Below are 12,945 nucleotides of genomic sequence, written 5' to 3'. Positions count from 1 at the left end.
TTTTCAAAATAAACCTTTTCCATCATTTTGGCCAATTGGAACTTGCTTGGAATGTTATTTGCAGCATGTTCAAAGTCAAATTCGTGCAAGTACATACACCCATGCCAACTTGCTTGAAACTTGAAAAAAAAGGACATTTCTCACCAAATTTATCCCACCATTTCATGGACCATGCTTGGTACTATCAAACAGCAGATTTTATGATCATTTTCTGTCAATTGAGAACCCAACTAGCAGCCATAACACAACAGAACTTCACTCACTCTCAAAAACTTCATTTTGGCATTTTTCCAAAATCTGTCAAAAAACTCTCAAAGAACTGAGCATTGCCTTGCCTAAAACAACATCCATACAACATTGTGAACCTGTTTCAACCATCATTCTGCAGTTGTAAAGCCATGTTCATGGACTGTTTTGGAAGAACTCCTTTAATGGCAGATTTGATTCAGAGCTAAACTAGTTTGTTTCAAGCCACGATTACTCCTCCATCCACTTTGTAGAAGCATAAAGAGCACCTGTTTCAGCCATTGGAGACCAAACAACATCAGAATCACAACTGTCCATTAACTTTGGTAAAATTTCGACCTCTTTGTTTTTTGAAATAGATGCATGCTTTAGATAGGTCTCTTGATGTTGAGTTCATTGATGGTTTTAGTTTTGAAAATGATTAAGTTTACTGAAAGATGTGTTGGTTTGAAGTTTGGTGATGAAACTTGTTTGTGCTCGATTCTTGAGTTGTGTGATGTTTTAATGAAAAGTGATGATGGATTCGTGTTTGCCATGCCTTGATGATCATTTATGTGTGCTCAATTGAGATTTCTGGAAAAAAATGGTTGAACACGATTTGAAGGAGATGAAGGTACTGTTGCTGTAACCAAACCCTAATTATTTCCAAATTTTTCTGGTTTTGTTTCACGCGTGCATGGCCAGTAACGCCAACAACCAATAGGAACATTTCATTCCCGTGCCCTAAACGACGTCGTCCCGTTTAATGAAGTCCAATATTACACTTTTGCCATCCGGTCCTTTAAAATCTAAATTAATTCATTTTTCATTTCAATATTTATTTCATTTAATTACTCAAACTTTGAAAAATCATAATTCATCCAATTTTAATCCAAATTTCATGGGATTTTTTGCATCATGATCATCATAATCCCTAGTTTTTTATCATGATTTTTGCTGATTTTTGGATGAGTGAATTTTAAATGGCATTAGGGTTTTGTTCATGTGCCCAATTTTGTACACTTTGCCAAAACCTTTGTGAAATGATGAGGATGTATCCAATGGCTCCCAAATTTTTTGTGCTTAAACTAGACACCTTCATGGTGATTTTGGTGTAGAGTTTGTGAATTTATCATTGCTGGTTTGTGAGTTATGATTTTTGAATTAGGGTGTGACAATTTGTGTCACACCATTGATGTCCAACTTCATGATTTTCATTACCATGCTTCTTGACCTCCAATTGATCTGATTTTTTTCATGAACCTACTCTTGTATGTCTAGTTTACATGTGAATTTTCTTGGAATTATTTGTGGCATTTCCTAATTGTTTGAGATTTTCTTCCCTGCCTAGTCAAATGTTGACTTTTGGTGACACATGTTCCCATTTCATTTGTGAAATTCTCATACTTTATTGGATGGACATGAAATTTGACATGAGATAACTAGACACCCTCATCTTTGCCATGGTTTTAGTCCCATTCATTTATCATACACCATCTCTGATTTATGATTTTTCTAAGTTGATGCTTGTTTGGTTGACTTCTTTGAGCATGTTCAAAATTGCTTTGACTTTCTGATTTTCATTGACTGCCTTCCACTTGTCCAAATGAGATGAAATTTGACATGCTTACCATGCTGTGGGTTTTGATTGGTCATGATTTATTTGGTGATTTTTGGAAATGTTTAAGATTGCTTTTGATGCAAGTCTTTCTGTTGACTCCTATGAGCTTCTGTTTGCTATACTTTGACCTAAATTGTTCATGAAATGATGATGATGATTGATATGAATGTGAACCCAATTGGTTTTGTTTCTTGATTGTTTGAACATGATTTTGGATGCTTGCCCTTTGCTGTTTTGACTTTTTTATTCCTTTTGACCCTAGGCTTGTCCTAGTGGTCCTGTTACTCACCTTTGAGCTCATGTTTTCAGGTTGACCAACAAATGACCAATGAGACCAATTCTTTTTGATTGAGCTTGCTTAAATATCATGTCTAACTTGTTTGTTTTGTAGGTGGCTTGGCTCACATGCCTTAAGCCTTGTGCCTTGCACATTCATTTGCTTCTGACTGACTGTTGATGTCTGTTTCTTTTGCTTTGTTTTGAAGTTGCATACTAACATGTGCTTGACTGATTTCAGGTACTGTAGTTGCTTTTAGTTCCTTGTGAACTTTGCTTTGCTTTGCTTGATAAGCAATTTGCATTGAGGTATACCTTTCTATCTTCATGTAGTCTGGAAGACCTGGCCTGTTACTTGGCCAGGCAACTGTCTGAAGTCCTCCTTAAGAGGCAATGTTTGTGGATGTTTAATTTTGTCCTTGCATAGAGTCAAAGACCTCCTAAGTGAAGAGGCAATTGGCAGAACCCAAGGGATATGCAACCTATCCCCTGCTATTCAGTGTGTCATCTGTTTTGCTCACACCATTGTGTTGATGCATTACAGATAAACACCCAAGATCTTGTGCAATTGCACAGTTGAGTCAGTATCAAATGTGTAGAAGGGTTCCCACTTTCTGAACCCACACATTCTTGTCTTAAGCTCTCCCAGGCCAGGGATAAGAGCTGTGAAGTCTTATATTCACTCACCTTTCATCTGCTTCACCTTAGCCCCTCAATGGTAAGGTTAAAAGCACATTTACCCCGTTCCAGAGGTTTGTTTGTTGAGGTTGATATGACCCCTCGACTAAAACCTAACCCTTGTTTGAGCCACTTGCTTGTGTATAGTGTGTGCTATCTGTGCTTGTATGTTTGTTTGACTTGCTTCCTGTGCAAGTTAGGGTTAGTTTAGGCTTACTTCCTGTGCAAGTTAGGTTTTGCTTGGCTTGCTTCCCGTGCAAGTTAAGTGTGTGTGTGGCTTGCTTCCTGTGCAAGTCATGACTAGGATAGGCTGGCTCCCTGTGCCAGTTAGCTAGAAACCTTAACTTAGGGATGATTTGCATGATAACATCTAGGCTCGAGTCGTAGTCTCCCTAGTTGTGTCTCCCTCTGTTATCTGGTTAGGCTAGTCCTGTATCCCTGCGTAGGGGAACTACGTCGCCCTGATCTTCATACCAGATGAAGTACGTAGGCAGGAGATTGAGCTGATCTCTCCGGGCGCCCTTTTTCTTTTTGTGTGTGTTGTTTGACAGTTGCTAGGCTCGAGTGCCTGACTCCTTAGCAATTTGTTGTCTGTTTGTTTGAGTGTGTGCTTGACAGTTATAGGCTCGAGTCCCCGACTCCCTATTAACTTGTTGTGTTGTTGTGTGCTTGGAAGCTGATGTAAGTCCATCGAGTGGCAGTTAGGTTCCAGTGTGCGTGTGTTTGGTTCGGATGCTGATGTAAGTCCAGTGATTGGCGTTTGGGCTCCACGTTTGCCTCTTTGTGTGTGTTTTGGTTCGGATGCTGATGTAAGTCCAGTGATTGGCATTCAGGCTCCACGTTTGCCTTTGCCTTTGTTTGTTTGTGTGCGTGTCAGCCGAGCTACGAATGCTCTGATTCTTCTCTCGTCCGAGAAGATACGTATGCATAGGATGCGATATCCTAGCGAGCATGTGTCGTTTCCCCAGTCCGAACTACTTCGACTCTGATGTCTATGCCTGATAGACTAAGTAGGCCTAGGATGCGACATCCTGCCGAGTCAGTTTCAGTCAGTTTCTTGTGTCTCTTTCAGCCAGTTTGTGTGTGTGTGAGCGGTGTTTTTTTAGCAACCATTTTTCCTTCCTTTTGTGCGTGGATCCCGTCGAGTACGACGGATGCGTAGGGGTGCTAATACCTTCCCTTCGCATAACCGACTCCCGAACCCATCCTCTTTGGTCGCGAGACCATGTTCTTTCCTAGGTTTACTTCGAGCGTTTCCTTTCCCTCTTTTGGGATAAATAACGCATGGTGGCGGCTCTGTTGTTCTTCTTTTCCCGCCGGTTTTTCGCGTAATGCGACAAGGGGCATCTGTAAGACCCTAATTTTGACCCTAAGATCCCTCATGGCATCATATCATTTCTCATTGCATTGCCTCAAGGATCATAGCATGTGTGGCTAGATGAAGATGGCTAGATGAAGATAAGAAAAAACATGACAATGGTCCACAAAGTTGTTAATCATCATATATGTCTCCCAAGTATCTCAATTTGCCAATTTGATCAAGATAACCCAAAGGGCTTGGGGATGGTTTCCCAAGGAAACCCTAATTCATCTATGCTTTGACTGTGACTTGAGCTTCCTTCTTCAACCACAAGGAGATCTGAAACGCTGCTGAATTGAAAATCAAACCCTAACCTAAAGGAATTTCAGTTTTTCTATTTCATTTTTGAGCTTGAATTTCAACATCATTACTTGAATTTCAAAGCATAATTCCTTGACCTTGCATCACTATTGTAATACCCCAAAATTTACCCTTCATTTTTCCTGAAAAAAATAAATAAATAATTTAATTAATTAATTAATTAATTAAATAAAATAAAATAAAAAAATAAAATATAACAAATTATTTTGGACTTGGGTCTCCCTCATTTGAGCCCATTACCCACGAAAATCAGTTTATAAATACTGAAGTTTCAGTAGAGGAAAAGACACTTGGAGTTACACTTGGAGTTACACTTGGAGTTACACTGGGAGATTCACTGGAGAAAGAAGGAAGAGAAGCAAAACCCTGAGGAAAAGATAGTGAGAGAAAAGCCAACAGAGTTCAGAGCAACCTCCAAACCCTGAAAGGAACTCAACTTGTAAACCTCACGGGCGCAACTCAATCAAGCTCTCCAATCAGGTTTGCCCTATATCCATCATCTTTATGCCTTTTATTTGAATGCTTTAAATGTATGAGGTATTATGGGTGAATTTGATACCTTTTTGTGAGCCTTTTGTGAATTTTGATGGAATTATTCATGTGGTTACATTTTGATTTAGGGGCAACTCTGGGTTACCCTATTTTGTTTATTCTAACCTGTCTTGTGTTTCCATGGCATTGTTTTCTCTTGATTTCATCCTACTACTCTAACCCTTTGTCGAGTTTTGTGAGGGCTCACATGGCTTTCGCAGAGACACTCGCGTGGTTTCCCACTTTATTTGTGGGATACCCCCTGGAGTTTTATTCTGATTATTCGTGTTGACTGATTTCCTTTGACGGTCCAGCTGGAGATATTTCAGGGTTTCTTGCCCCTTTAACTGCTATAGCTTCGGATCTTTATCCGTGTGGTAATTTTTTCCCTTTCTCATACTTTATCGCTTTCTTAGCTGGAAGACCTCGATAGGAGGCAATGTTTGAGCCCCTTGGTGGCATTTTACTTTGAGATACATGTTTTGTGTTTTGTATTCATATCCCTGCAGGTAGCGCGGTTCCTTCGTCAAGGACTGCCTTTTTGCCCTCGAGCATCCCAAACCCTAAAACCCAAAGCAACACGTTTACTCCTTCTACTACAGGCGAGTAAGTCTCCAAAGGTCGAGCATCCGGTAGATTGCGTATTAATGTTGTTCGTCCAAAACCCAATCCATAACCCCGTAGTTAGCCGAACTACGGCTTGCTCTGATTCTCATTCCAGATGAGATACGTAGGCATAAGACGCGATGTCTTAGCGAGCACAATTACCCCCAACCCATAGGTCAGCCGAGCTACGAAGACTCTGATTCTCATATTCAGATGAGATACGTATGTAGTGGATGCGACATCCGCGCGAGTCATTTTCATTTAACCCTTTTTTTTTGGCAAACAGCATTAGGTAAACCCACACCCTTTAGACAAGAACTACAAAAGTGGATCCCGTAGAGTACTACGGATGCGTAGGGGTGCTAATACCTTCCCTTCGCATAACCGACTCCCGAACCCAAGATTTGGTTGCGAGACCCCGTCTTGTCCTTTCCTTTTTCAGGTTTACTTCGAGCGTTTCCTTTCCCTCCTTTGGGATGAATAACGCACGGTGGCGACTCTTCTGTCATTCTCTTTCGCCGGTTGTTTTTTTCGCACACTGTATTTTTCAGGTTGCGACAGCTGGCGACTCTGCTGGGGACTTTAAGAAGTTGACCTCTTGCTGGTCCATCTTCCCTAAGCGAGTCCCTCCTAGCTTTTGTAGTTTGTTTGTTTATTGGGTGTTCATGCTTTTGTACAGTTATTTATTTACCTGCTTTACCTTATTACATTGTGTACATATCATTGTTGTATCTGTTTCTGTTGGCTGGCTGCTTGGTGATCTTTGTGAGATGAGTTCTATACCCGAACTCGAGTGCACTTAAGATAGGAGAATGGCATAGTCCTGTCAACTTGTGTGGAGTATTCCTTAGCGAGTTGACTTGCAAGCCCATTCACTTGGTGGAGGTCATGTTGAGATCAATAATGTCACATAAGTAAGTTGTGGTTAGACATTACTTGTTCCAATATAGACCTAAGAAGCCAAGGACCTTAGTTTACCTAACCCATCTTGGCCTATTCGTAGGACGTAGTGCGAAAGTCGTTCAAATGTAAGATTTGATACGATTGTTACGCGATACTACACTCATAAGAGTCTCTCTTGAGAATATTGTTGGAATACGAGTAGTCGTTCCTCTAATAATATCCGAAAGATGGGATTATGACTATGGGAACCTTTTTGTAGAACATGTTTGGCAGGTTTAAACCTTAGTACACTCCTTTTGGGTGGTTCTTAACCTAAACTCCATGCTCGTGACTTGCGACAAACCCTTGATTCATGGTTGATCCGACCAGGTATCCTTAATATCAATGAAACTCGGGTGTTGATAAGGTGTAAACCATAATCCGCCAAAATGGGTGGTTGATATTAAGGATAACATGATCCATCCCATGACCTTTGTTTGGTGTGCTCTTAATTTCTCTCCAGACAGTGCAACCTGACAGATGTTCAAGCAGATACAGCAATCCTGATTGGCATGCCATTGCATTGCATTCACATCATCACACCATTTGCATTCATATCATTTAACACATGTTTATCCTTTTCAAGGAGGTTTATATCTTCCACTTGATTCTAGTTGGAATTTTCTTGGTTCTCATCAACGGCTTAGTCTTTTCTTACACTGTTTATCAAATATGAGACTGGAATCAAGGAGGTAGAATACCTTTGGAATTGATAAACATGTCATTGCATTTGCATATTCATTAGCATGTCTTGCATAACAGGTACTGCCGCAGGGGTGACCATTCCAGCTGCAGCACCACTACAACAACAACAATCACAATGTCAACCAGCTCAGTATCAACAACAGCAACCGGGTAACAGACCCGCTTATCAACAGAGGCAAAGGATGATGGACCGGCGTTTCGACACCCTTCCAATGTCGTACGCTCAGATGCTTTCTAGTCTTCAACAACTACAGCTTGTGCAACTGCGCACTCTGGCTCCTCCTGTTGGTAGACTTCCGGTGGGTTACGACGCCAACGCTAGGTGTAGCTTCCACTCTGGGGCACCTGGCCATGACATTGAGAACTGCAAAGCTTTTAAGCACGTAGTTCAGGACCTCATAGATTCAAAGGCCATCGACCTTGCACCAGCTCCGAATGTCGTCAACAATCCCATGCCCCAGCATGGTGGTGCGAACGTTAATTTGGTAGAGGGAGAAGCCAAGTCCATTAAGGATGTGTTGAAGTTGAAGACTCCATTGTTGGATATCAAAGGATGCTTGCTGAAGGCCGATGTCTTCCCCGTTGTGGGAAGGGTTGTTTGGATTGTGCTACTCAGGGCGGAGGTTGTTTGAAGCTACAGCAGGGTATCCAGGCCTTGCTCGACAAAGGTATCCTCCAGGTTGAAGATTTGTCTGTCCAAGAGTCTGTGGAAGAGGTTAAAGCGGGTGCCTCTATCTCATCCTTTAAGCAGGCACGGGCCGTGGTGGATTCAGGTGTTGCTCCCGGTTGGGGGCGTCTGTTGGAATTACCAGTGAAAGAAGATAAGTTCGGGATTGGGTATCAGCCAACTCTAACTTCTACAACTTCAACACTTCAGACTCATCAGGGGCCGATCACTTTCTCCAGTGCTGGCATCATTCAGTATGGTCAAGTCTCTGCAGTCAACGAAGAAGAGGGGGATAGTGATTGTGACATTGACAATTGGGTGCGTCCGAAGATCCCGGGTGAAGTCATCAACAATTGGTCTTCTGAAGAGATTATCCAAGTCACTCTTCTTGAAGAGTAATTTTCTTTGTTTATTCATGCATATCCAAGTCTTACGTTCCGCCCAGGGCGTAATGACTCATTGTAGGGCCCACCTATGTGACACTTGCATTTTTTATCATAAATAAAGGACGTCTTTTTGCATTCAAATATTTCGTTCCCTGTCTTTCTATTTTTGCAGTTTTTCAAAATAAATAAAAATGGCAATGTTTTGTTTAGTTTTCACTTCTTGTTCACACTCATAAGCACATACCATCACTCATGCAGATGCACAACACCGGATCCTATTGATAACGGTTCTGCTATGGCTCGCTTCGACTTTGAAAATCCAATCTTTCAAGCTGAAGAAGAGGGTGATGAAGACTGTGAACTCCCTAAAGAACTTACCAGGTTATTAAAACAGGAAGAAATGGTCATTCAACCGCATCAAGAGTCTGTTGAAGTGATTAATCTCGGCACCGAGGACACCAAGAGAGAAATCAAGATAGGGGCTACTTTAGAAGACAATGTGAAGAAAGGGCTGATTGAATTGCTGCAAGAATACGTTGACATCTTCGCCTGGTCTTATCAGGACATGCCTGGGCTGGACACAGACATCGTGGTGCACCGCTTGCCTCTCAAAGAAGGTTGTCCTTCGGTCAAGCAGAAGCTCAGAAGAACAAGACCAGAGATGGCTGTCAAGATAAAGGAAGAAGTGCAAAAGCAGTTGGATGCAGGGTTTCTAGCAGTCACCAATTATCCGCCATGGGTTGCAAACATCGTCCCAGTACCTAAGAAGGACGGAAAGGTACGGATGTGTGTCGACTACCGGGATCTGAACAGAGCTAGCCCTAAAGATGATTTCCCATTACCTCACATCGACGTTTTGGTGGATAATACAGCTCAGTTCTCGGTATTCTCCTTCATGGATGGCTTTTCTGGCTATAACCAAATCAAGATGGCACCAGAAGACATGGAAAAGACAACTTTCATAACCCCATGGGGCACCTTCTGCTACAAGGTGATGCCGTTTGGTCTGAAAAATGCCGGAGCAACATATCAGCGAGCAATGGTGACTCTGTTCCATGATATGATTCATCATGAAATCGAGGTTTATGTGGACGATATGATTGCCAAATCTCAGACAGAAGAAGAACATTTGTTGAATTTGCAGAAACTGTTTGAGCGTTTGAGGAAATTCAAACTGAGACTTAATCCGAATAAGTGCACTTTCGGGGTGAGATCGGGAAAATTGCTGGGTTTTATTGTTAGCGGAAAAGGGATTGAGGTGGATCTTGACAAAGTAAAAGCAATACAGGAAATGTCTGAGCCAAGAACAGAGAAGCAAGTCCGTAGTTTCTTAGGGAGGTTGAACTACATTGCAAGGTTCATCTCTCACCTAACAACCACGTGTGAGCCAATTTTCAAATTGCTGAGGAAGGATCAGGCTATCAGGTGGAATGAAGATTGTCAAAGGGCTTTCGAGAAGATAAAAGAGTATCTACAGAAACCTCCGATCCTTATACCTCCAGTTCCTGGGAGACCTCTGATAATGTACCTATCAGTGACCGAGAACTCGATGGGGTGTGTATTGGGACAGCATGACGAGTCTGGTCGAAAAGAGCATGCCATATACTACCTTAGCAAAAAGTTTACCGACTGTGAAATCAAATATTCGCAGCCTGAGAAAACTTGCTGTGCTTTGGCCTGGGCTGCTCGCCGACTGAGACAGTATATGTTGAACCATACTACCTTGTTGATTTCTAAGATGGATCCAGTGAAATACATATTCGAGAAGCCAGCTCTCACCGGAAGGGTCGCTCGTTGGCAAATGATTTTAACAGAGTATGATATTCAGTACACGTCACAGAAGGCCATCAAAGGGAGTATTCTATCAGACTACCTTGCCGAGCAACCGATTGATGATTATGAGCCAATGAAGTTTGAATTCCCTGATGAAGACATCATGTTCCTCAAGATGAAAGACTGTGAAGAGCCAGTTGTTGAGGAGGGACCTGATCCAAATGAAAAGTGGACTTTGTTGTTTGATGGGGCTGTCAACGCTAGAGGAAGTGGAATTGGTGTTGTCATTACTACTCCGAAGGGTGCCCACATGCCTTTCACCGCTCGTTTGACTTTTGAGTGCACAAATAATGAAGCCGAGTACGAGGCCTGTATCTTGGGTATTGAGCAAGCCATTGATCTGAGAATCAAGACTCTGGACATCTTCGGAGATTCAGCTCTGGTGATCAATCAAGTGAATGGTGATTGGAATACTCTCCAGCCCACTCTGGTCCCCTACAGAGATTACACGAGAAGACTTTTGACTTTCTTCACAACGGTAAAATTGTATCATATACCTCGTGATGAGAACCAGATGGCAGACGCACTTGCTACTCTATCCTCCATGATCAAGGTAATTCGTTGGAACCATGCTCCCAGGATCGATGTGATGCGCCTTGACAGGGTCGCGTATGTGTTTGCTGCTGAACTGGTAGTCGATGACAAGCCCTGGTATCACGATATCAAGTGCTTTCTGAAGAATCAAGAGTACCCTGCAGGGGCATCCAACAATGACAGAAAGACTTTGAGAAGATTGGCAGGCAGTTTCTTCTTGAACAAAGACGATGTGCTGTATAAGAGGAACTTCGACATGGTTTTGCTCAGATGCGTGGACAGACACGAGGCGGACATGTTAATGCAGGAAGTTCATGAAGGTTCCTTCGGTACTCATGCCGGCGGACATGCAATGGCTAAGAAATTGTTGAGAGCGGGTTATTATTGGATGACCATGGAATCAGATTGTTTCAAGTATGCTCGGAAGTGTCATAAGTGCCAGATTTATGCTGATAAGGTGCATGTACCGCCGAATCCTCTGAATGTGATGTCTTCGCCGTGGCCGTTTGCCATGTGGGGCATTGACATGATTGGAAAGATTGAGCCGACTGCTTCCAATGGGCATCGCTTCATCCTTGTTGCCATCGACTATTTCACCAAGTGGGTTGAGGCAGCGTCGTTCGCGAATGTCACCAGACATGTGGTTGCCCGTTTCATCAAGAAAGAAATCATTTGTCGCTATGGGATTCCCGAAAGAATCATTACTGATAATGGTTCTAGTCTCAACAACAAAATGATGAAGGAGTTGTGTCAGAACTTCAACATTCAGCATCACAATTCTTCCCCTTACCGCCCTAAGATGAACGACGTTGTTGAGGCGGCAAATAAGAACATAAAGAAGATTGTGCAGAAGATGGTCGTCACGTACAGAGATTGGCATGAGATGCTACCCTTCGCCTTGCATGGGTACCGTACTTCAGTACGTACATCGACCGGGGCAACCCCCTACTCCCTTGTGTATGGTATGGAAGCAGTCCTACCTGTTGAAGTGGAGATCCCTTCTCTAAGAGTCTTGTTGGATATCAAGCTAGACGAAGCTGAATGGATTCGGACAAGGTTCAATGAGTTGAGTCTTATCGAAGAGAAGCGAATGGCAGCCATTTGTCATGGGCAGTTGTATCAGAGTCGGATGAAGAGAGCCTTTGATCAGAAAGTGCATCCTCGTTATTTCCAAGTCGGAGATTTAGTGTTGAAAAGGATCCTTCCTCCTCAGACAGATCACAGGGGAAAGTGGACTCCTAACTATGATGGACCGTATATTGTCACCAAGGTTTTTGATGGTGGGGCTTTAATGCTTGCAACTATGGATGGTGAAAACTTCACTTCCCCTGTGAACTCAGACGCAGTTAAAAAATACTTCGCATAAAATAGACCCGCTGGACAGTAAAAAGAGTAGTCCAGGCAAAAATGGGCATCCCGACGAACCAAGAAAATGAAAAGGTTCGGGCAAAAATTAGGGATTAAAAATGAAAAGATCGTACACCCGGTAAGTTGAAAACCTGAAAAGGCAACTTAGGCAAAAATGGGTATCCCGGTGGATTGAAAACCCGAAAAGGGCGATCCAGGCAAAAGTTAGGGATTAAGCGAATGACTGCGTTCTGAGTAGTTCTAAATCTCATCTCGTGCCAATGACTAGAAATTTTTGAAGGATAGGAAACAGTCCAATCACTCTTTCAGAAGGCTGATTATCTGGAGGATCTTGAAGACGAGCAAGTCATAGCAGAATTGGAACCCAATAGAAATCCATTTCACATTGCCATTAGATTAATTTCTGTTTTTATCTATTGTGCGATTACCTCTTTCCAGGGATTGCTTCTTAATGTAAATGCCTATTCAGAGGCCATTCAATCAATAAAATCATGTTATTCAGTATATCTCTGTTTTCATTTTCATTTTACTGTTTTGTTTGCAAAAATGACGTCCGAATTTTTGATAAACATTGCATCATGACACATAAGGGATTTACAGGTACATGCTTAATAAACATTTAAAATTGCTGTAAATTTTAAGTGCTTTGGATCGTCTATTCAGAACAGATACCCTCGGGGCATTTCCTTAAAATCTCCTGCAAATGGTCGTGAATATCTTCCCCAGTGAAGTCGCCAACAGACGAATTCAGTGTCTTGACCCTGCAGAGCTGATCAGAGTGTTGGATTCTTCAATCCCCAGCAGTTTCTCACCACCGTACTTCCCCAAGCGGTTGTTTCAAGACATACACTCCCCAGTAGAGTTGACAGTGTCAGACTATATATCCCCAGCG

This window comes from Lathyrus oleraceus, chromosome 7 (genome assembly GCF_024323335.1).
Source record: "Lathyrus oleraceus cultivar Zhongwan6 chromosome 7, CAAS_Psat_ZW6_1.0, whole genome shotgun sequence".
NCBI lineage: Eukaryota > Viridiplantae > Streptophyta > Magnoliopsida > Fabales > Fabaceae > Lathyrus > Lathyrus oleraceus.
Note: the sequence above shows the minus strand (reverse complement) of the source record.